At 38.0% G+C, this 26,327-nt stretch overlaps 1 long non-coding RNA gene across 1 annotated transcript; it reads left to right on the top strand.

The window, feature by feature from the left end:
* Positions 1-13,036: 13,036 nt before the first annotated feature.
* On the top strand, positions 13,037-24,926 carry LOC124271308. The gene is made up of 3 exons (XR_006897004.1): positions 13,037-13,186; positions 19,072-19,076; positions 24,916-24,926. It is a non-coding gene; the product is annotated as an uncharacterized LOC124271308 (long non-coding RNA).
* Positions 24,927-26,327: the final 1,401 nt, after the last annotated feature.

Raw genomic sequence — 26,327 nt, 5'->3', positions numbered from 1 at the left:
CGTCATAAAGACAGAGTGACGTGGGATTTACGTAGAAGAAAGTGCTGCCGACACTTTCTGACAATGGTAGCATTTAAGTGGGCATCCAATGCTCAATAATGTCTGCAAATCTGAAAAAATGCTGTATATTTGCCAACTGATAAACGTGATTCCAATAATATCATTGATCTTAATAGAACTGAATTGTGTGAAGTGTTTTTGTATTTATTATCTTTCATTTATAGTGCGTTGACATGTGACTGCTTCTAGCATGTTAGTGTTCCAGTGTTCTTCTCCTATCTTATATTGAGGACTGGTACACGAAGATGGACGACGGGGCAAGACGGAAATCGTTTTATGCCCAATTCATCAAGCCTTTAATTGTTGCCTAGTCTTGTTAGTTGATATCGCATGGAGAAGAGATCGGAGTCTAATCTTTCCAGTAACATGGCGGACTTGGGTTGAGCCTAAAACACGTTGGTGTATAAGATATATTTTTGCGCATAAGAACACGGATACTAATTGTGATAAAGCACAAGTGATATTCTTATTCTTCGGACATTGTACATAGAGCATTTCGAAGGTTTTATACTTAGTATGTTATCTGTGAGAAACAACTGATGTGATGCATTGCTTTACACAGGAAATGTGTAAATGGTACATTATTAATAGTCACGAAAGTAATTTTTGTTGATATGTTTTATTTGTATTTGCTATGACAAGGTATATCGGATTGACATACTAGATACTTGTGTGTTGATTAGATTAAGGCTTTCATAAGAAAGGTGAATAAAAAATAAATAGGTAACGATTCATGTTTCTAGTATGTATCCCTTTCACGTGGTTCTGTGATTCTTTAATCTGGATTCAAATCAACCCATGTACATGTACATTTGCAAACATGACAACATGTGCAAACGACTTCAACATACTGAATATCAAATAACTAAATAATTACATTGGTCTGACTAAATCAAATTTGCTTGATGAATTACTCTGGGGTTAAGCATCTTTTGCCTTGCGTGCCTTACGAGAAATACAGTGTCCATTAGCCTATCGAAGCCTAGTGTCTAACCTTGCCATTTTGTGCAGTGTTTGAAGTGTATATCGTGGCGACACGCCTTAAAGAACACGAGGTGTGTCCATTATGATGAAACCGTGATATCAAATATTTCGAATGGTGCCCCAAGCTTATTACCATTTCAGACAATCTGGACGATCAAATAACGATAAGATTGGATATTTTATGCCTGACAGACAAACGAAATTATATATTACCACAGTATAGTACTTATTACTGCCGCTTTTAGCTCCTACAATAATTGCGGCAAACAGACTCCTAGGTATCAGGTAACATGGCAATAATTAGAAATGCTCCAGGGATCGTCCAAAATAGCATTACATCTCATAAGCGTTCAGTCAAACGACATAAGAGAAAGAACAGTGACGTTTGCACTCATACTTGGGAGCAGTTTTAAACCACATTGTGCATGTTTGTCAAAATCTGTGAAATACTTACAGAGCAGATTCGACAGGATATAGATGGGGCAATAGCAGCTATCACGTTTTCGGAACCGGATGTTGTATTGGTGATCTCGGTCTGGATTGTCGGCATACAGCGAGATTCCTCTCATATTGTATCAGAGATGAGTAGGTGTGGTAAAGGTATTAACTACGCTTTCAATAGGCCAGATGACACTCGTGTCTCGGGAATATGCCACTTGCGAAATTCATGTTTACTTTTTTCAGCAATTGCTGAAAATTACTTTCGGGGAAACCGTTTGATATTCAATGGTATTCTTCTTCAACGCTACCCTTTTCTGCTGGACGTGCTGGATGTACTGGAAAACGTAACGTAATTTTTTATTACAATGGAATGTTCCTCCCTACGTCAGGGGTGGTGGGGTAGCCTAGTGGTTAAAGCGTTTGCTCGTCACGCCAAAGACCCGGGTTCGAGTCCCCACATGGGTACAATGTGTGAAGCCCATTTCTGGTGTCCCCCGCCATAATATTGCTGGAATATTGCTAAAAGCGGCATAAATATAAGCTCACTTACTCCTTACGTCCAACGTGTCATTGGCGGAAGTCAATATATAGCGTTCGCTTATCACACCAAAGAACATTGTTCAATTCATCAAAAGAGTGCAATGTGGAGCCCATTTCTGATGTCCTGGTCATGACGCGGCGTCATACCGGACTCACACTTTCTCTCACTGTCATAGAAACTTAGTTATCACCTCATTGATCGTGTCATGGCATCGTATAGATTGCACAGTAATCTTTTGAACCACTGCTTTATCGATATCAAAGGTGTTTCGAAAGTATTGCACGAGTGCTTCATTCACTATCTTGATGTAATACGTATATTTCTGATTATTGCCATTTCGTGTCGTTTACTGATGAAATAGGCACGCAAGTCGGTAAAAAGAAAAAAAATATAAATGAATACACCTTATATATGTGATGCTTTGAAAGCAAAGTTAAAGTTGCACTGGACAAACGACGAACGAAAACAACAACTACTACTACAACTACTACAACTACTACCGCTATTACTACTACTACTACAATCGCTATTACTACTACTACAACCGCTAGTAGCTTATTACTACTTCACTACTACTACTACTACTACTACTACTACTACTACTACCACTACTACTACCGCTATTGCTACTACTACTACTACTGCTATAACTACTACTACTACCGCTATTACTACTACTACTTCTACTACCGCCATTACTACTACTACTACTACTACCGCCATTACTACTACTACTACTACCGCTATTACTACTCCTACTACCGCTATTGCTACCCTACTACCGCTATTACTACTACTACTACCGCTATTACTACTACTACTTCATATTATTACTACTACTACTTACTACTACTACTACTACTACTAACTGCATTATATTTACTTACTATAATCACAGTATTATTTACTCACTACTACTTTACTTACTAACTCACTACTTCACATTAATTGATATTTTCACATACTACTAAACATCACATTATAATACACTACTCACATATATACTACTGCCAGCACATTATCACCACATTTACACTACATCACACATTCATTTACACAGCATTACTACTCAAGCACTACTTACATTCACTACTACTTACACACACCACATACTACTTCACACAGATCATGATGTATTCAGAGAAAGACATCTTACACAGACACGACAGACACAGACACAGACAGACAGACAGACAGACATGCAGACATGAGATGACATGACAGACACACACACATACACATGACATGAGAGAGATATAGACAGACATAGACAGACACAGAGATGACAGACACAGAGACAGACACATTACATGGACAGACAGACAGACAGACAGAGACAGACACATAGATTGACAGACATGAGACACGACAGACAGAGAGACAGACATGACAGACAGGACAGACAGAGAAATGACATGAGACATGAGACATGAGACAGACACAGAGAGACACACAGACATGAGAGAGTAGAGATTACAGAGACATGACATGGACACATAGACAGAGGATAGACATGACAGAGACAGACATGAAGGACATAGACAGAGACAGAGGAGGACATATATAGACATACAGACAGACAGAGAGACAGATATGACACAGAGAGAGACACAGAGACATATATGAGGATTAGACATGATGGATGACAGGAGTACATATATATATACAGAGAAAGAGGAGACATGACATAGAGTATGAGGACAGACAGACATGCATGGACAGACATGAATAGATAGAGACAGATGAGACAGAGAGACAGAGAGACACAGAGACAGAGACATAGGACAGACAGACAGACATATATGATGATGACAGAGAGACAGAGAGAGACATGAGACAGAGGAGGAGGACATGACAGTAGGAGGACAGACATAGAGAGAGGAGGAGAGAGGTGATATAGAGACAGAGACAGATGACATGGACATATATGATGGACATAGAATGAGAGGACATGAGCAGAGAGGATGGACATAGAAGGAAGGAAGAAGGACATATATAGACATGATGATATATAGAGACAGAGACATAGAATACTACCAACTATATATTTACTACTACTGCACCACTACTAGACTACAGACACCGCTATTACTAACTTACAGCGACTTTGACCGCTATTGCTACCACTACCACTGCTTCTACTACTACCTCCTGTTACTACTACTACTACTACTACTACTACTACACAAGCATATTACTACTACTACTACCGCCACTACCACTACTGCACTACTACCACCACTTCTACTACTACTTACTACCACTACTACTACATCACTACTCCACCGCCATTACTACTACTCACTACTGCCACTACCACTACCACTACCGCTATTCTGTACTCTACTGCCACTACTATTTCTACTACTACCGCTATTACTACTGGTACTACTACCGCTATTGCTACTACTACTACTACTGCTACTACTATTACTACTACTACTACTACTACCGCTATTGCTACTACTACTACTACCGCTATTGCTACTACTACTACTACTTCTACCGCTACTACTAAGCAATTGCCCCTACAGCTACTAGTTATAATATTAATAATTCTTATAACAAAAATACTAGGTCGCAATTGGCGTGTTTCCTTTCACCATTATATAATGCCAATTAGAAAATGATAATTGCAACATGCTAAATTTGGGATCACATTTTCTCTGTGAAGTACAGAGTCTTATACTTTTCTTAGGTTGAGTCCCATCCGAGATTCAAACCTTCGCTTTCAGAGTCAGACACCTAACCGCCTGCAACTTTCTAAATGACATTCTGTATTCATAGCTTTCGGCCTGGGGGAGCCGTGCCATTTCACACTTGCCAGAGGAGAACTCAGAGGTGATGTAGACTACCAGTTGCCCGACGTCTGACTACCATAGTTGAATATCCCTGAGTTTGTGGGCAAAATAGTTTGAAGTCGATATATAAGAACCCATTGAAACCGTGATTTGTATATATGATATGACATGATCCAAACACCATATACAGTGAACTACTGTGTACTAAACCACCAACACGGTCATAGTGTACGGTGAGTGAGTGAGTGTAGTTTTACGCTGATCTCAGCAATATAACAGCTATATAGCGGCGGTCTGTAAACAGTCAAGTCTGGGCCAGACAACCCAGTGATCAACAGCATGAGCATCGATCTCCGCAATTGGGATACGATGACATGTGCCAACCAAGTCAGCGAGCCTGACCATGACCACCCGATCCCGTTAGTCGCCTCTTACGACAAGCATGGGTTACTGAAGAGCAATTCTAACCCGGACCTTCACGGGTATACAGGGCACGGTACTGTTGCACAGTTGTATCCCGAAACCAGTGACAAATTTCTTCGAATTCCGGATGATATAGTAAATTTCTCGAACACAATATCTGTCCTGCAAAAGACAATACATGAAATAGAGAGTATTGTGAAGATATACAACTACACGTAGACCGCAAAGAAGAAAATCCATGAGCGAAAACACTGGTTGTAAATACTTCATATACCTTCATCAAGATACCCGTAAAATGTTATAGTATGAAGCTACTACAGGATAGTCAAAACTGAAAAGAGAGTATTGCCAGATATAATTGTATCACGTTTTCGTTTCGTTATCATTTAACATTTCACTGACCTATTCTGGTCACGTGGAAAGGTTTTCACGATGTAAATCTGCTGATGGACAAGCGATGCCAGTAGAAGACATGATCTTAATTCCATACTAGCTGCATGAATAACTTACGATACACAGGTATTTGGGTGGCATTTCGTACACCTTGCACACTTAATATGCAGTTAAATGTGATACTGAGTCAATGTATGACAAGACAGTTCTGGCACCAGTTGTTGGTATCTTTCTTGTACCTTTCCAGGGCATGGTTCAGAGCAGCATATCCTTTCTTCCTAGGTGGAGGTCTGGCACCGTTTCTTTGCTGTAGAACATATGCCTCATTTAAAATTAAAATTCAATTTATAACAAATGATTTGAAAATAGTTCACTTAGTTTATCTTGTGAAATATGTTCACCGGTGGTCATGAGATTGCTCTGCTTGGCCATGATTGGAGTGCTGGGTAAACTTATGTCACATCCAAAGCAGGGGTAACAAATTCACACTGCACAATCACTGACCCATAGCTGTTACTCTCTTTTCGCTTCCCCCCCCCCCCCCCCAGCAAGTTGGGTAAGTGGGAATAAGCCAACACGTGTACCCTATTCACATGCATTCACCTTCATTCGGAGGAAGGGAGCAGACTTACCATCTTTTGATGTATTTGTTAGTGTGCGGCATGCAGAAGATGGAAGCATAAACATACTGCTATCAGACGTTTATCCACTGAATTATGAAGCTGTCCTACCTATTGAATAACATTAAATCTAATATTTAATGCAGAGATACAGTCTCTGGTAAAACATCAGTTTCTTTCCAGACACCAATCCCAGGCTAAGGCAAAGACTGTAAAACATCAGTTTCTTTCTAACCACCAATCTCAGGCTAAGGTAAAGACTGTAAAACATCAGTTTCTCTCCAGACACCAATCTCAGGCTAAGGTAAAGACTGTAAAACATCAGTTTCTCTCCAGACACCAATCTTAGGATAAGGTAAAGACTGTAACATCAGTTTCTTTCCAGACACCAATCTTAGGCTAAGGTAAAGACTGTAACATCAGTTTCTTTCCAGACACAAATCTTAGGATACGGTAAAGACTGTAACATCAGTTTCTTTCCAGACACCAATCTTAGGCTAAGGTAAAGACTGTAACATCAGTGTCTTTCCAGACACCAATCTTAGGCTAAGGTAAAGACTGTAACATCAGTTTCTTTCCAGACACCAATCTTAGGCTAAGGTAAAGACTGTAAAACATCAGTTTCTCTCCAGACACCAATCTCAGGTTAAGGTAAAGACTGTAAAATCAGCTTTTCAGTTTCTTAAAACATCAGTTTCCAGACACCAATCTCAGGCTAAGGTAAAGACTGTAAAACATCAGTTTCTCTCCAGACACCAATCTCAGGCTAAGGTAAAGACTGTAAAACATCAGTTTCTTTCCAGACACCAATCTCAGGCTAAGGTAAAGACTGTAAAACATCAGTTTCTCTCCAGACACCAATCTCAGGCTAAGGTAAAGACTGTAAAACATCAGTTTCTCTCCAGACACCAATCTCAGGCTAAGGTAAAGACTGTAAAACATCAGTTTCTTTCCAGACACCAATCTCAGGCTAAGGTAAAGACTGTAAAACATCAGTTTCTTTCCAGACACCAATCCCAGGCTAAGGTAAAGACTTTAAAACATCAGTTTCTTTCTAGACACCAATCTCAGGCTAAGGTAAAGACTGTAAAACATCAGTTTCTTTCCAGACACCAATCCCAGGCTAAGGTAAAGACTTTAAAACATCAGTTTCTTTCTAGACACCAATCTCAGGCTAAGGTAAAGACTGTAAAAATATCAGTTTCTTTCCAGACACCAATCTCAGGCTAAGGTAAAGACTAAAACATCAGTTTCTTTCCAGACACCAATCTCAGGCTAAGGTCAAGACTGACTGTCTGTTTGGTTGTTGTTAACGCCGCACTCAGCACGGGACCAGACAATCAAGTGATCAACAGCATGACCATCAATAGACACAGTTGGGATACGATGACATGTGCGAACCAGGTCAGCGGGCCTGACCACCCGATGTCTCACGAAAATCATGGGTTGCTTAAGGCCAATTCCAACCCGGATGTTCATGGGTTAAAATGTTCGGCAAAATATCCATGATATCCGCTCTAAGCCTGTTGATGGGTCGACTATCAGTCATATATATATATATATATATATATATATATAAGAAGTTTCGAACAGCACACATGTATCCTTCACAGGTACAAAGTGCTGATCAAAAGAAACCATTGCAGAGAAATAGTTCCCTATCTTCTATACATATATATATATATATATATATATATATATAGAGAGAGAGAGAGAGAGAGAGAGGGGGGAGGCATGCACAAAAGTGATTACAGAAGAAGCACGTTTGTTTACGAACGAGATGAAAGTTCGATCGCTTTATATGTAATTTAGCCTGTGCCAGTGACGTATATAGCATTCAACTCCTGTTTGTGAGGCCTAATAGGTCACGCTGTACTTGAGATCGAACAGCACACATGTATCCTTCACAGGTACAACGTGCTGATCAAAAAGAAACCATTGCAGAGAAATAGTTCCCTATCTTCTATACACTATACCATTTCCCAAAAATGTTTCATCAGCACGGGAATGTGTAACACAATATGTACAACAACGGTTTCATACCCTGTCTGACACATACACTATTTTTGACAACTATGTCATTTAAATACTGAGATAGTCGACTACCATGTTCGCCTCAACCGTTTAACAAAAGCCACGCAATCAGTGTTTAACAAGCTAAAACTGAACCTTTCCCATATGGAGATTTTTCACATGAGACGTCCAATCATTGAACATTGAAAACGAGAAAAGACAGAAATGCTTTGTATTCGAAACAGCATGATGCTGGCTGAGGTTCAAAGCATGTTGCATGCCTGCCTAAGCCGCCTTCGTACACTTTTTTCTGTTTCCCGTTATTGCGACAAAATCTCTGATGCGATTTCTACTTTGAAGGGTTACATCCAGGCTAAACTGACACTGGACAACATGAAAGAAACGAGGAAAATACATACACTAAACAATAATTAAGCGTCACAAGGAATCGTAGTGAAAGTATAATTGCATTTTGCAAGTACTCAGTAACACCCATGTGAAAACACACCTTACAGAACTATTACAAACACACCGTGGTCATGATGGCATAGCCATTGTTATTGCAACAAAAGAGATTAGTAATGAGATCCCTAACACAGAATTTCCCTTTACTGCACCGTCATGTTGACAATTCGTGATGCTTCAAATCACATCGCATTAGCAGGATTATAACTTGGGTGAATGAAGACAAGTTTGTGTTTACAAAAGAGTATCGAATAGACACCGAATGGTTGGCCCAAGGTATGATCACAAAGTAATAATGTCCTGTCCCCATGGCAATGGTAAAATAGCTCAATAAATCCGCACGGGTTGTAGTATTTTATTGGTAGAGCGCTGTAGATCAGGGTGTCTGTCCGGTATCGGCTGTGAGACCAATTTACTGTTACTGATTCCAACTGAAACATGGAAAATAAGTTGATTGCAGTCAAGGGATACGCCCTTCAAAAGACATTCAAACTGCTAGTGACTTTGCTAAATTACAGTGGAGTTAATTGCAAGTACGGTAAAAGGGACAACGGTTGTGGGATTTGCTTAAACGTCCTATCTCTTGTAATCACAGTGCTTACTGTGATACTTGGATGGTTCCACAATGGACGAGTAGGATGGCTAACCAACTGGAAAAACTTGACTTCACCGAAAGAGGCAAGCAAAGTCATGTTTTTCATATTACATTTCTACAACGTCTGTTTACAAACTGCCCTTAATTAATATGTCCTGGAGGAACAACGCACAGGTTTACTTTGAAAAACTGGAGAGATCGAAAATCCGGCTAACAAGAAGAGCACACATGATAGTCTGGTTAATTTTGGGCTCGTGGATCATGTTCCTCTTCCTTTTAGAAGTGTATGTACCATACAGTGTCATATCCGATACCAGACACAGCAAAAATAACTTGGTTTCCGCAATGCGGAAACCTGGTGGAAAGTGGACTGAAACTTAAGTTTCCACCTAGAATCCAGTGAGTTTCCGTTCTTTTACATTGAGTTTCCGCAATAACGGAAACTTACAATTACCCACTTTCTAAGGGTTTCCGCACGGTTTCCGTTACCCACACTCCAACAGGTTTCCACAAGGTATCCGTTACCCACACTCCGACAAGTTTCCGTTGAGTTTCAGTTAACTTTGAATCCATCAGGTTTCCGCAAGGTTTCAGTTATTAATAAGACTCCAACAGGTTTACGCAGAGTTTCAGTTACCAACAATCCGACATAGTTTCCGCATAGTTTCAGTTACCAACAATCCGACATAGTTTCCGCATAGTTTCAGTTACCGGGTTCAATTTCAGGTACACAGGTTTTCATATGCGCTTCAAAGAGCCAAATTTAACCATTCTTCTTTATTCAGATCATAAACTCTTGTTAAAAACAATAGAAGAAATTCGTTATTATCATGACATTTACTTAAAGAAAAACAGAATATATAATAAGATTCATTGTTTTATTTTCTCAACATGAATAAGCATTTAAGGCAAATAAAGATCATACATATAACTAGTGATATAGCACTAAAAAACAGAGCAAAACATTTTGGGATAAATCAATCCAGTTTAAGAAATCATAGATCATTTATAACAAAGTAGGAATTTTTCATCAGTTAAACTTTCATTCACTTATTATCTTGAAATAGCATGTTAGATATGAAATTTATTTCAAAAATCATGCTAATGGTGAAAAATAACACTAAGATACAACTTAACAAAGTAATAAAACATAGCTGCATCGGACATTTATTTGCACGCCTTGGCATTCAGCCACACACTCTATGTCACAACTATCGCCAAACATCCACTATGATATACATCATACAATAACACAACATACAGCTTACAATACAAAATAAAATAAAATAAAAATTACATTATGAAATTGAAAAAAAATTCAATTATGTTGCAAGAGTTGGTCAGTTAGCCCAATAAGGGGCATCCCTGGGCGGAGATCCCTCCGGTTGGTTGGATGCCTCATCCTCGTCCTCACGTTGGCCATGACGAGAGCAGTGGAGGTGTAGATTCTTTCCAAGTTCAGTGTCGTCGTGTATGCCCGAAGCTTGCTGGACTCCCAGACAAAAGAGACGGAATGCAACTAATTGACGTCATCTTCGTCACTCACGACTGGTGATGTCATGTCTATGGTGAGTGTTGTCGCTACCTTTTCTTTCGTCTATCTGGCCAATCGATAGATGCAAGTCTGTTTAGGCGTTGTGCAAGTTTCTGAAAATGGCAGGTAATAACGAATTTACTAGGTTATTTTGATAAATTACACAAACATCAATCAACAAGAAACTGAAAATGCCAAGGATGATTTAAAATGAGTAATCCAAAAGGAAGTTTGAATAAAAGAGAATTGAACAATCACACTTTGCACTAGTTTTCTCAAAACTCAAATTATGCAACTCATCACACTTCATTGACCGAATGAAATATCTTTTTTTCTAAAGAGGACACACAATCTATACAAAATTTGCTCTGGAGTTACATGCTTCCCAGACCAGAGGTAGTAATACGTTATATATATATCTGAACATTTATTGCATATTCTATATAGTAATAATGGTACTAGTAATAGATTTTCATCAAATTGCTATATTCAATCTCTTACAGTTCGTATTGAGCCCATTTCTGGTGTCCCCCACCGTGATGTTGCTGGAATATTGCTAAAAGCGGCGTAAAACCAAACTCAGTGAGTCAGTCGTATTGTTGAAGGCACAAGTATATTCACCCAGTAGTGACTGTATGTTTACACCATTTAGTCTTTCAAGACATGAATGTTTACGGATGTCAACGTCTTTATTATGTGAAAACACAATGTTTCGGAGTGAATGATTACACCTGACGAAGGGGTAAGCAGTCACTCTGAAACATGTTTTCACATAATAAAGGAGTTGACATCCATAAACCTTGTCTCTACACCATTAATTTGAAATTATTTACTATTTATAATGAAAGTCACTACAGATAGGTCAAAATTACCTTCACATGTTCCTGCTGACCATCCTTGGTCATTCACTATACAGTCTCCAGACTCATCATCAGCTTTGCTGAAAAAAATAAACAATAACACGTTACTTTTCTTTGCATTTCCCCATTCATTCATTCGAGTTTTAAAAAAATCCCAAACAATTGCAGCGACATTTATACCAACAAGCAAACTACAGATCTATCACTTTAGATTATGCAATCAGTAAGTGAACGGCCTGACATAAACATCCTGATGAATGGAGTTTAGTTATGTCATGTGACATAACCTTGGAGTAATTACGGTATTGTAAAATCAAGGGGTCAGTTTGACTGCAATTTCACAGGGATACGGTGATTTCGCTGACTGAACCAGTTCGTAGACGCGGTGGATTCGTAACCCAGGCTGGTTCGTAGACGGTGATTTCGTAGACGTGTATTAATAATTGAATAATAGTATATATTAAGTTTGATTTTTACTTAGAATGTGTATAACGAAGTTGTTATGCTTTGTTTTCAGTGATACGAAGCTAAGGGCAGATAAGGACAAGAAAGAGTGAACGAATATTTTCCCGTCTCTTGTCTAGACTTGTTTTACATGTATTTATATGAATCTAGAAAACAAATTATATAAATGTGAGACATAATCATTATACTAATAAAATGCAGATACTTTTTAAACAAGATCATCTGAAAAGAGTGTAAAAAGAAGCAAAAAAAAATGTTTGTACAGGTAAACTTTGTAGGCGGATCAGACAAAATTAGTCTACTCATCATAATTTCCGACTGTTTTCATTGTTGTGGGAGGATTAACAGGTTTCACTGAGTTGTTGTGAATGTTACTTAGAAGTGGTGAGTTGTTTTGATTGCGAAATACTCTGTGTAGGAGATGTAAGTGTTTTCTTAAGAAGTGTTTTCTGGTACTTCTGCTGGTCTGCGTAGTTGAATTGAATGGTGATACTTACCTAATACATATCTTTTAATTTTACACAACAATATTTTATTTATTTCACAAAATGCAAACACTTTTCGTCGATTTTCATCATCATTGAGGTTGAACTTTTCCCATTTTACTAACGTCTACGAATCCACCGCTCAATCCGTCTACGAATCCACCGGATTTCCACGTCTACGAACCAGTCTGGTCTACGAATTCACCTACAGCCATTTCACACAGGTGTGAAGTTAAGATTTATTTGGTCCAATTTGAAATCATGATTAAGTTACCGGTTATTCAAATCCATTTGCAAATGTAACTTTAGTATGGTTCATTTTGTGAAAATGTATAAAGGGAAGCATAATAATAAAATATTCAAAGTGAAATTATGTCTATATTTCGGGTTATAGCTAAAGCGGAACCACAGCAGAACGGCACCAAAATCGTGCGGCGAAACGGCACCGTATTGGCGAAAAACGGCTACTGATTTCTGAGCTAAAACGGCACCATATACAAAACACAGTATGATGTTGACTTTATGTTGTAGTTCGTTTAATTATAACATTAGAATCAACATATAAAACACAGTATGACGTTGACTTATGTTTTTTATTTCAGCAAGATTATAACACGCGATATAGCTGGAATATTGCTAAAAGCGGCGTAAAATCATAACTCACTCGATCAACCATTACATTAAAATAACAAGATTATAATAAAGACGATAACAAACCGTCAACATAACACATGTTCACACGTCCATATTTGGCCGGATGCTTGAACGATTGGTCCATGGATCATCGCACATCTTGACAGTAGCTGCGACAGAGACAGGTCTCCATCCTTGAATTAACTCCACAATTCGAAAACCTCCTCCTGCCTAGCTGTTGAGGATTTTCGGATGTATGCCTTCAGCCTTCCTTCCTGTATAAGTCTGAGTTGAGTAAATGTACTTACAACATCAAAGGTTGTGATGTTTTCACGCTAAATTTACAGGCTTTTCCAATCACTCGGCACAGTAGATGTTTTGACTATCGAAACATTCTACAAGCCGATTATCAGTCAGACTCATTCATTATCTAAACATACTGGAATCCGATTATCAGCTAACACAAACTTTCCAATCACTGTCGGCAGAGTAGACGGCTTCCAAAATTCTGTATTCAGATTATCTAATGACAAATAATGACAAATAAGATGTTCCTAATAATTATAATTTTATTTGGTGCCGTTTTCACCATAAGATTTGTAGCCGTTTTCGCCAAGTGGAGGTTCCGTCATGTCCAAATGGTGCCGTTTTCGCCTGGTGCCGTTTTGCTTGCTGTGGTTCCGTTTTAGCCTGCACCCCTATATTTCGTAGTACCATAAACACATACCTTCAGTAAGAGAGGGTGATCTTTTCCTCCAGGAGTAGTCGTGACACATGTTTCCTCACAACAGCCTAATTGAATAAAACAAATCCATTAATATATAATCTATTTGCTATATTTTCAAAATTGTAGTAAAGTTTTTAGATAGACTTATTTTTACCATCGTTTGAAAATATTTCTAGCAAAACTGCTTATACAGCCATGGACTTTACGTCAGTCGGCAAAATTCTCATAGACTTGCATGCTATTTTAGTGTAGCTGTGTAATTTTCATTAATTCAGTTTTCCATATTTGGTTGTCAAATTTTGCAGGTTGTTAGGAAATCATCTTGGTCACAGATACATAATTTTCCGCATTGTAGTTACATGAGGCAACACATATATATATAACATTGCGTATTCTTTCCCCATAGACCGCCATGTTAAAATTTGCCATAATCATGACACGCACTGAATTGAAAATAAAACGGAAATTATGTCTTTGTAGCTGAGATGATTCATGACCCATGTGCAAAATATGAACAATATCAAACGGATATGAAATAAATTCAAGACATATGTCTAGCTGCACCAAATTAACATGTAAGTCGAATTATGCATAGTGACGAATACCTATGGCCAGTGGCTGTAATTCGCCAGATTAGCTTGTTTACCAATCCGGATTTCTGTACGTAAAGTAAATAATAATTCATTAAACGTTATTTGACAACAAAATAACTTGGTCTTACCTGATAGGGTCGTGGTACTGCGAGTTTTTCGCAGCCATTTCCATCTTTCTTTTCCAGGTAGCGAATTCTCTCTTCCAGTGCTTTGAGGGAAACTGAGGCGGCTATGAAAATGGCGGCTCGCAAAGACTCACGGGAAAAACACTTTGTTATTGTTATTTAATCTTAATCTAACATTTACAGCTTTGACAATATCTTTCCGCGTTATACAACAAAATAAACATACACTATACACCTAAAATGTCAGCTGTGTGTTTTTATAATGATTTAGGTAGTCTCGCGTGGACGTGATCCGGTCGCCATTGTTTTATTTGTTTACATTGCCGACATCAAAGGGGACCGTGAAAGGTGGAAATGAGCAGATTGAATGTGAGTACCCAAAGTGACAACAGTGGGCTTGTATGGGCTTAAGGGTCTTTTCATCGCATTATGGGCACTAATTGCTCCTCCTCAGTGTCAAGCATCAACATGTAGGCCTAGAGATAATTAACAGTGAATAAATCTGAAAACATATTCACGTTACTTTAAAAGTCCTGATCGAGCTTCATGAGTACTACTCATGAGAGCTTGTGTTAGTGGCAAATAGGTGACTTTTCAAAACCCTGTCAGGAGTAGGCAATATACGAACATATTTCTGCTGGACGTAAAACTTCATCATGTAAGTAATTTACCTTATTGAGCTCAAAACATGCAAGTGTATTAGACATGCTTATATCATGTTCATCCTTTTCAGTTCTACACCTAGATCTACGTATACTATTCCCATGTATTATAAGTTTACTTATTACTAGTTTATATGTAATGTCAGCTCAATATATCTGAGTGAGTGAGTTTAGTATTACGCCGCACTCAGCAATATTCCAGCTATATGGCGGTATTTATCCAATTATACCAGTTCATCTATGTTAGTGTAAACATATTTTATTCAAAACAAATTGAACCAGGATTGGTAAACAAGCCGCAATGGCTTATTTGAATACCTCTCCATTCCATTGATACAACGAACAAAACAAATAATAAATAGTATGCAGCATGATAGGAAAGCAAGCAACTCATCTATTTTATCATTTTATAACCATTAAAACAATTATTACATATACTTTACACTCATAGCTTTGTGTAATAATTTGTGTAATCAATTATTAAACCTCTTAGTCTTACAATGCATTTCCCACGACACAAGTCACGTGTAACATTTCTAAAAAAATCATTTTTTCAATTTACAGATACGTATTGGTGGATCCACTGACTTGTTGGAGATTGACAAGAGGCTTGGCTTGGTAATAATTTATAGTTACACACCATACCATGCTCCTAATTTCATTAAAGGAAATCTTAAAACAATATTTTTTATTCATCAGCATTTAGTCAAAAACAAGTAAACACTAAATCGATACATAGAATAAATTTCTTTATCTTTGTGAAAATATAATCACTCAAAATGTAACAGTGCGTGGATTCCAGTGTAATTATAAGTTGATATGTTTTTCAGTTCCAAGAAAAAGACCAGTTTTCTGTCCGCACTGCCAGTCGTTTGTTTCAAGGAAACAAGGAATCCGTCTGGAATGGACGGCAGTTTCTCATCAGGTTAGTCGTCAAAGATACTTCACTTCATAGGTTTCACATAACGACTTCAGTTTGATCTGTTCCTTTGTTATCCGTCATATATCAATAACGAATATATTTAATTATTGTATATCAGATATGTAACTGTAACTGAAAGTGAATAAGTTGTGTTACACATTTTACAGTTTTTAAATTAAAGTAAAGGTCACATTAAAAAATAATATTTTATGTTATTATATTGCTGTGAATGTTTCCTTAGAGGGTTGATAAAACTAAGAAATACCCACGATTTTTCATTCATGGGAAATGTTAGGTTTTGTATGCTTTTCTCTCAGTTGAGTTGGTCATTTCAATTTGAAATGAATAAGATCACATATATAATCAGGTGTTACATTCAGTGTTTAAACATGATTCGTATCTATTTAAAATATGTATGTACCGTCTTACCTATGCTTAGATTTCAATTGGCGATTTCGTAGTAGATGTTACCTTGAATATGAGTACAGTAACAGTAATAAATATTACCACAATTTGCTTCCTAGAATACTGGGTTGGCTACTATTTCTGGTACCAATCAATCAAATAAGTGACATGTCCAATGGAAGATACAATATACATGTATACTACAGATCTTTCCTTTGTGATTGTGAAAAAAATCTTTTGGTTACATCTACAAATTAGTCGTTCTAATTTTATAATTTAATTGTGATCAGATGTACCACTGTGCATGTTTTTGAATATGTATACATGAGTTACTTTGGCTGTTTTTGTAGTTTTACTAAGCATTGTATGTATTGTATTTGCAGGATGATGCAGAGTCTGTGTGGGACGATGAGCATGGCAACGATGTTGTGCCAGACATCAACCAGGACTCTTCGTATTCACCCACAGATCTTAAGTAGAGCATACACCATCTGTTTGCGGTTGTGGACTGGTTCAAGCCTTGTTGTAATCAACTTGGTTATATTTCCCCTTTCTCTGTGTGGCAAAACAAATGTCTCATCTCAGGCTCTGCTTCATATGTACAAGATCAGAGGATGGCTATCAGCTCAGTATGAGTGCAATAGAAGCTTTAGATTGTCAGCAAGTTGCCAAGTCTTTACTATTTGAGATTGTTAGTGTGTATATGTTAAGATACATTGAGGCAGCTTCAAATATACATTTCATGTATATGGGCCCATGACCTTTCATACAATAAACATTTGAATTTGAAATCTGTTTAATAAATACCACAGCAAGTATGTTATGCCTGCACTAGTAGACATCATTTCATCATATGCATAAAATGTTGTAGGGTTTCGACATATTTGTATTTGCATATTCATACAGAAGTTGTGTTCTCCAATGCTGAAGATTCCCTCTTGATGTGGCTTCTCACATACCTACCTACCTACCTACCTACCTATCTACCTACCTACCTACCTACCTACCTACCTACATACCTACATACATACATACATACATACATACATACATACATACATACATACATACATACATACATACATACATACATACATACATACATACATACATACTACATTGTTGGGTTCTATTGAAATGTGAGCTGTTCAAAATAATGAAACAGATGAATCATATTAGTGACTGTGTTACTGTGTTTGTTGTTTTCCGTGTAAAATGTAATAAATGGTACATTCACAAGTTATGCAGAATGGTAGTGAGTTACAAAGTCACATCGGCAGCCATATCGTGACTAGGAAAGTCGTAAATCTAAATTTGTAAATGTGTACATGAAATAAAACAAACTTATATACTTTACCTGTCTTCGAAGGACAGTAAAATAACTTGTCTATCACAAATGTACACTAAAAACTGGCATGTAACCATAAACACTTAAACGGTACAGTATAAAAATGGGCTATAGATTGCAAACACCTGAAGGTTGATCAACATACTAGGGACTACGGGAACGTACAGTACTTTTGCTTCCTGCATGGACCCTAGCTGGATTCTGTATATAGAAATTATCTTGCAAATGTAACAGTAAGTAAATATTGTCCCCCAATGGAACAGCACAAAGCTAAGTTTGCCATTTCATCTTAGCTGAAACCAACAGAAACCTAGCGGAAACCTACATTACCCAGTATCCAATAGGTTTCCGCAATAACGGAAACTAAGTCATTTTGCTATGAATGTTTCAGCGAACTGAAACTAAATGGAAACGCATAATGATAGTTTCAGTTGTAGAAACTTGACGGAAACCTAGATTTGTTAGTTTCAGTTTTGTAAACTATGCGGAAACTCGCATTGTCTGTTTCCGCATACTGAAACCTAGCGGAAACCTACATTACCCAGTATCCATTAGGTTTCCGCAAGAACGGAAACTAAGTTATTTTTGCTGTGAGAGCTGATAAGGTTAACGACAGTTTAGTGACTCACCAGAATGGCACCGTTTGTGCCAGGAACAATCTTATGGGATATTGGTTTGATTCTCTACTGCCTCCATATGGCATTTGTCTACATACGGCTTGGTGTCACACTCAGCTTGTTAGTGCTTGCTGCCTATCACATCGGAACGGAATTTAAATCAGTACAACAAAGACTCAAAAGGAAACAATACAACACACAGGTCCTGGAAATGATTCGTGAAGAATATGAAGATGCTGTCAGTTTGGTGGACACACTTGAATCCATGTTTTCTTCAGGAACATTTGTTACCTACGTGTGTTGTCTCCCATTGCTATGCTTCACAATCTACAGTTTCCAGAAATGGGAATTCTCACCAGATGCAGTGGTTGTTATTTTCAATGCCGTTGTTGGCTCGGCATTTCCTGCTGCAGTTATCACACTTGCTGGAGCCTACATAAATTCTATGGTAAGTATATAGATACACGTCTCACTATGAAACCGATTTGCAATAAAATTGAAGATTTGAACAAATACAATCTCAGACCTATTGGTAGCTCCAGGCACGATTGTAGGCCACAAACCTGAAGGAATTTATTTTGACTGCTTTGCTACGCCTACCACTGCATTAATGTTACAACCGTCATCGTTGGGATGGAACCATTGGAGACGTTTTAAGTGCTGAATGCTCTTTATTGCCATGTTCAACGATATTCCCATTATGGCTACGTCAACCAGTAGGGAGTAACTTTTCTGTTAACCCCATCGGTAACTTAAATCAGTAACAAAGAGCAAGGTCATCATGTTTAATGGCACACTCATCAACGTCACACATGTCAATTACTTTGAGAATGTCAGACATTTTATTGACAAGAGGATGTTTGTAATGATCATGGTAATTGTTTCTCATTATCTCAAAATAATGTAAATTGTTATAGGCATATTCAAAGAAAATATTGTTGAATTCGTCCTGGAACGAACTTAGCATGTTCTCCTCTTTACATTTCACGATAATACGTACCTTGATGACAGTTGTTATATTTTTTAAATGTAGAAACAGCCCCTGTCCTCAGATATTTATTTGAAATTCAAAGTTCAAAACAATGACTGATGCAATTAGCTCTACGTTCATGTATTTGATCATGTCAGATGTCCAAAGTGTGCAGGGGTAAGACACACCAAATCCTAGAATCCAGAATTTTTAACTTAATATTGTGGCACCAAATTCAGCATTACACTAACGTTTTCACAGACGTTTTCCACTGCGGGAACGTGAGAGGGTAAAATATACTTCGATCAGTTGAACAGGATGTCCACATTAGTATAGTAAAGGATGTCCACATTAGTATAGTAAAGGATGTCCACATTAGTATAGTAAAGGATGTCCACATTAGTATAGTAAAGGATGTCCACATTAGTATAGTAAAGGACAGTGAGTATTTACTTTTTACTTTCAGAGCACCTGCTTCGAGAATCTCCTTCACAGGATAAGATTGCAGGACATGGATGAGCAAGCAGCTCGATCTGTAAGGCCAGCCTGTTCTTGACAACATTATGCCAATTTGTGGCCAGCAGTATATATTTCTAAGCTGTCAACTCATAATATCTTTGCTTTAAATGAGATATCTATTGCAAGAGGACAATTAGTTGCATTAACGTTTAATCTATATAGTAGATTGTCAACATCATGAACACGTGTATTCGAATAGCATATTATTTTACATTGCTACCTGAACTGGCATCAATGTCGATCACCGTTTTTCTTCAAACATCCAATGAATTATCTTTCAATAGAGCTGCAGATATGTAGGACCCGGGTGGTAATGTCTTTTGCTGCAATTGTAGAAAGTCCACCAATATTCAATATGACTTTCAAAATATTTGGTCTGTTTTTAATGGAGTATTTTATAACAGCTGCAGATGTTTACGTCGCGTGTGGTTACGTCTCGAGTTGGAATCACAGCTGTAGGACTGTTCCTGGTAGAGAGAGCAACAATACTCACAGTAGGTAACTTTATTATCAGTTAGATTGTGATAAAGTGTTACCACGATTAACTATATGCATGTTTCAGTATCCAAACACAACTCAAGAAAGAACGTGCAGCACTTTGGAGAGCGGTCTTTGAACAGCATTTAGAAACTGGACGAACGTGAATACCTGACACGTTTTATTGATAACAACTTCTTTTCATTCGTTATCACGACGTTTCAGGGCTTATTCTTCTTTCTCCTTCATCATGTGCAAGTATCAAGAATAAATAATTGTTGTCCATGCTTTTATTTTCTGTTTCATCTGGCTGGAATTGTCATCATTTATGTTATTTTTTTTGTATGTTTCAGTTGGCAGGACTATCATCACGTATGTTGTGATTGTACTGCAGTTCCCACAATATCCGACTGGACCCACGTATCTAAATGGAAACACATCTTGTAGTTGCTAGGGCAAACAAAACTGGGTGAATATTGAATCTTGCCTAACCTGATGTATTACAGCTACTGAATTTACAACTTGTGAAGACTTTATTTTGCAAATATTGTCATTCAGTCGACGTGTATATTCCTTCTGATTCGTTACTGTTTATGTATATTTCTGATTAGATAACACTTACGTATGTCGTATTTATTTTCGTCCAAATTGACGTTCACATCCCCCTAAAATATGTATTTTTTGCATTGGTTTATCTCCTTGCATCAGTGATAGTGGGAGTTGGTTGGTTCGTCGGCTTGTTTTTTGACTCAGCAATATTCCATCTATATGGCGGTGGTCTATAAATAATCGAGTTGGGCCAGACAATACAGTCATCAAATGCATGAGCATCGATCTACGCAACTGGGATACGATTACATGTGACAACTAAGTCAGTGAGCCTGATCACCCGATCACGTTAGTCGCCTTTTACAATTAGCATGATTTGCTGGAGACTAATTCTAACCCGGACTTTAAAGGAAGATAGGCATGGGTTGCCCAAGACCAATTCTTCACGGGTGGATGTTGGAAGTACATTCTCAACATACATGAGTGAGTGTCTTTAGCTCCTCCAAACTTTTTTGATTTCCAGCTGGGCAAGAGGGAAAAGTTAATTAGATAAGTGATAATGGCGAATGAGTCCACTGGAGAGGAAGAATAGTTCCACAAGGTGAAGTTTTTTATTATCCTCTATGTCGAGGGTGTGTCCCCCAAGAAGAGTCTTTGTTTTTTTCATTCAGTTCCATCGAGTCCAACATGACATACACATCTGCGCCAAACGTGTCCAGGATAGAGAGACACAGAGTCTCTCGGTTGTCAGGGCATTCATGGAACAGATGATGAGACTTCTAGGCTGCCGAACAGAGCTGGCAGCTACCTGATGTAACTGGTGTAGCAATCGCATTCACAACACAGTTTACAATAAAATCCTTAAAAAAGAAAATCGAAAATAAAATATTTATTAGTTTGCAGTAACTATGCCTCAGACATGTTAACAGTGTATGAATGAAACTGAAAATAGCAATTACTTTCTTTAGTGTATGTAAGGTAGGGAACGTCGATGTAATGTAATGTGGTTGTCAAACAAAACTGCTATCTGTATGGTTCCAAACAACGCATTTATGGCAAACTATTGATCACACTGGAACCTTCAACATCGTGATAGGATTCATTAGATAGCAGTGGTGTGCCTTGTTACTTTATATTGACTGGGATTCAAGAGTATTCTGGTAGCTTCAAAAGCATCCTCATTCATGCAGTATTGGACAGAACATCCAAGTAAGTATTTAGACAATATAAGAGTGGCCAGCCTGCAAACCAGCATTAAACATACATGAATACCAGGTGTGCGTGAAGATGTCCTTTCAAACTGAACTCCCAGCTTGGTAGTTTTGGAAGGCTGTCCACTATCGCTGCTTTGTGATTAATACCATCAGTGTCGTCACTGTTTGTTTATTATATTTCAACCGGATTTGAAATACACCTAGATCCTTACTGCCATTCTACTTTCTACTGTCATTGTAATTACTTTGTAGTAGCTGCATTGATTTGTAAAACTAATTTGAAGCCCATTTCCTCATTGTAATATAGATCGATACTTCCACATGCAGCTCAACATCCTATTCATTCACTGTAAACTCTGTCAAGTTTAGAATACAAATGTTCATTCTATAACATATATTTGTTGATTTTTAGATTCATGCCTAATTCTCTTACGTAAAACTCTGCTTATTGTACGAACTGGAACATTAAACAACGTTGAAGCGCAGTTGAAGAAAGTTCATACAGGAAGTTTCCTTGTCGAATGTAGTGGAATGGTTAGGGCTGCAGTTTCACACAGTGGCAGGGTCAAGGTGTTCGTGTTCAGGGCAATTAAACCCTCCAGCAGTTTGAAATTCTACAGCCACATGTCCTGCCCATTTTACAGACTATATGCGTTTATCAGGGAAACTGATCTTTCGAGTGTCTCACAAACATTATTTCCTAAAAGCCATTATCCGGAGGTAGTTCATAAAATGTTATCCATACGCATGATATGATGGCAAATGCTCTTTGGCAGTTTGAGGATTTGTTTAATCCCTCAAGCTGCCAATAAATTGTTCATGACCGGAAACACATTGATCAGTGATCAATCTGAACATGCCAGCTTTATCATATCGTGTCGGTAAACCTAATATTTATGTCAATAAGTGATAATAGTCAAGGGAATGATATTTCTCTGCCTCATTCTAGTTGCGCATGAAACGTTTGTTGAGAGGAAGCTCTGTCATGTCGATCTGACCTACAAAGTAACAGTGACCATGTTATACATTTCGAGCACTACGCAGATAAATAGTTCGCACTGATATTCAAACGTTATGGTGTCGAAATATTTAGAATTTTGCTCTTTGCGAACGAAATTCTGAATAAATACAAGCATGCCTTCTTATTTCAAAATGAGTGTGTTATGTCACGTTGCAATCACGGGTATTGCTTGTTTGTAGTGAAGTGCAAACACTTGTGCGCTGTTTCACAAGTTCTAACCTAGAGATATCACAAAATGTACATAATTCATATTTGGCTGAGCGTGGCCAGACCAGACCTTGTTTTATCGCCTGCACAAGCATGTATCAATACCTACTATCTTATAGCGTGTTTGGTATTGTGCAGACGCTGATCATACCGCTTTCTGGGCAGATGTCTATCCACATTGCCATGAACATGGATTGCATAATGGGTAGTATCAAAGTATCGGAAAAAGTAACTGTCACTAACTATACTTAGAGGTCTATAACTAAAATGAAACCCGAGACACATACTCAAATGGCCTGCCCAGCATCTTCCTGAGGCTGTATTATAGGGATATTGTGGAACGTTCGCAAGGTGTCTGCCGAAAGCCTCTCCAAAATGCACCATTGGTTAACTTAAGGCAGTCGTGAGATCATTGTAAATTACATGAACATATAGACACCTTTTTGTACATTAGCCAGTTGTAATCTGCTTCTCTGAGAGGAAATGTGTTGTTGAGTAGCCAGAGCGGCCTCTGCGTCCCGGGTCAGTCATATGTGCACACAAAATGCCAATCTTTAAGATGGGATTTGAAAACAGAAGCTAAAGAGGTAAGAATGTATTTTCTACTCCAACTCTTTTCTCTAACTAAACGATCTCTTCTTCAGAACCTGAAACAGAACAACTTTGGAAGTCAAGCCCATCACATCAAATCAAACAACGCACATACAAACTGCACTGTATCAGGTGCTGACGAAAGCTAATCTAGCGAATATTTCAATCACATTATATCATCAGGATTACAACCGAAAATGAACGATAACAAATACACGCCAACAGCCACCAAAAATATCTGTTGACAGCTAATGGTTAAGCAAACCAATGATGGCATGTCTCCATGGCAATGATGAAAACAACTTTTCAAATCCACACGTTTTACTTTATTGACCGAGGTGGCACTCACTGTGCATCGGTAGTTCTGTCCAGCATTGCCAGTTGCAAAGATTTATATATTCTGATTTCAACTGCATCATGGAAGGAGAGATGATTACAGTGAAGGATTATGCCTTTAAAAAGATATTCAGGCATCTGATGACTGTAATAAATAATTGTGGAATATATTACAAGGACCTTACTAGATATAAAGTTCGTGAGAAATGCTTAGGCGTGGTGTCTTGTGTAATCACAGTGCTTACTTTGGTACTCGGATGGTTTGAGACCGTGCGGATAGGATGGCCTAACCAACTGGAGGAACGTGACTTCGCCGAAGGAGGCAAGCAAAGCCATGCTTTTCATATTACATTTCTACAACGTCTGTTTCCAAACTGCCCTTAATATGTCCTGGAGAGACAACGCACAGGTGTACTTTGAAAACTGGAGAGATCGAAAACTGGCTAACAAGAAGAGCACACACATGATAGTCTGGTTGATTTTGGGCTCGTGGATCATGTTCCTCTTCCTTTTAGCAGTGTATGTACCATACAGTGTCATATCCGATACCAGAGCTGATAAGGGTAACGACAGTTTAGTGACTCACCTCAGAATGGCACCGTTTGTACCAGGAACAATCTTTATGGGATATTGGTTTGATTCTCTACTGCCTCCATATGGCATTTGCCTACATACGGCTTGGTGTCACACTCAGCTTGTTAGCGCTTGCTGCCTATCACATCGGAATGGAATTTAAATCAGTAAAGCAAGGACTCAAAAAGAAACAATACAACATTCAGGTCCTGGAAATGATTCGTGAAGAATATGAAGATGCTGTCAGTTTGGTGGACACCATTGAATCGATGTTTTCTTCGGGAACATTTGTAACGTACTTCTTGTGTCTCCCACTGCTTTGCTTCACAATCTACAGTTTCCAGAAATTGGATCCCTCGCCAGATGGAACAGTAATTGTTGCAAATGCTCTTGCAGGATCCATCATCCCTGCTGCAGTCATTACACTTAGTGGAGCTTACATCAATTCAATGGTAAGAATATATTTATATTCTTTAAAAATATGAACGGTTTAAAATGTTTCTGTCGTTGTCAGTGCAGCTTGGCGGATTCTGGCACGTTTATGGACCGCAAATCTGCAAATAGTGTATTTTGACGGTATGACAACGTTCACGCCCTTACATCAGTGATCGTGAGAGTACATAATTACACCCGTTACAGTACATAATTACAACCGTTACAATACAATACATCCGATACATTACATAATTACATCCGTTACAGTACATAATTATATCCGTTACAGCATATAATTACAGCCGTTACAGTACATAACTATATCCGTTACAGTATATAATTACACCCGTTGCAGTACATAATTACATCCGTTACAGTAAATAATTACATCCGTTACAGTACATAACTATATCCGTTACAGTATATAATTACATCCGTTACAGTATATAATTACACCCGTTGCAGTACATAATTACATCTGTTACAGTATATAATTACAGCCGTTACAGAACATAATTACAGCCGTTACAGTACATAACTATGTCCGTTACAGTATATAATTACAACCGTTACAGTACATAATTATATCCGTTACAGTATATAATTAAAGCCGTTACAGTACATAACTATATCCGTTACAGTATATAATTCCACCCGTTACAGTATATAATTGCATCCGTTACAGTATATAATTACAGCCGTTACAGTACATAACTATATCCG

This window comes from Haliotis rubra, unplaced genomic scaffold, assembly GCF_003918875.1.
Source record: "Haliotis rubra isolate DU_JTF1 unplaced genomic scaffold, ASM391887v1 Scf1599, whole genome shotgun sequence".
Classification (NCBI taxonomy): Eukaryota; Metazoa; Mollusca; class Gastropoda; order Lepetellida; family Haliotidae; genus Haliotis; species Haliotis rubra.
This window is presented reverse-complemented; position numbering and strand designations above follow the sequence as displayed.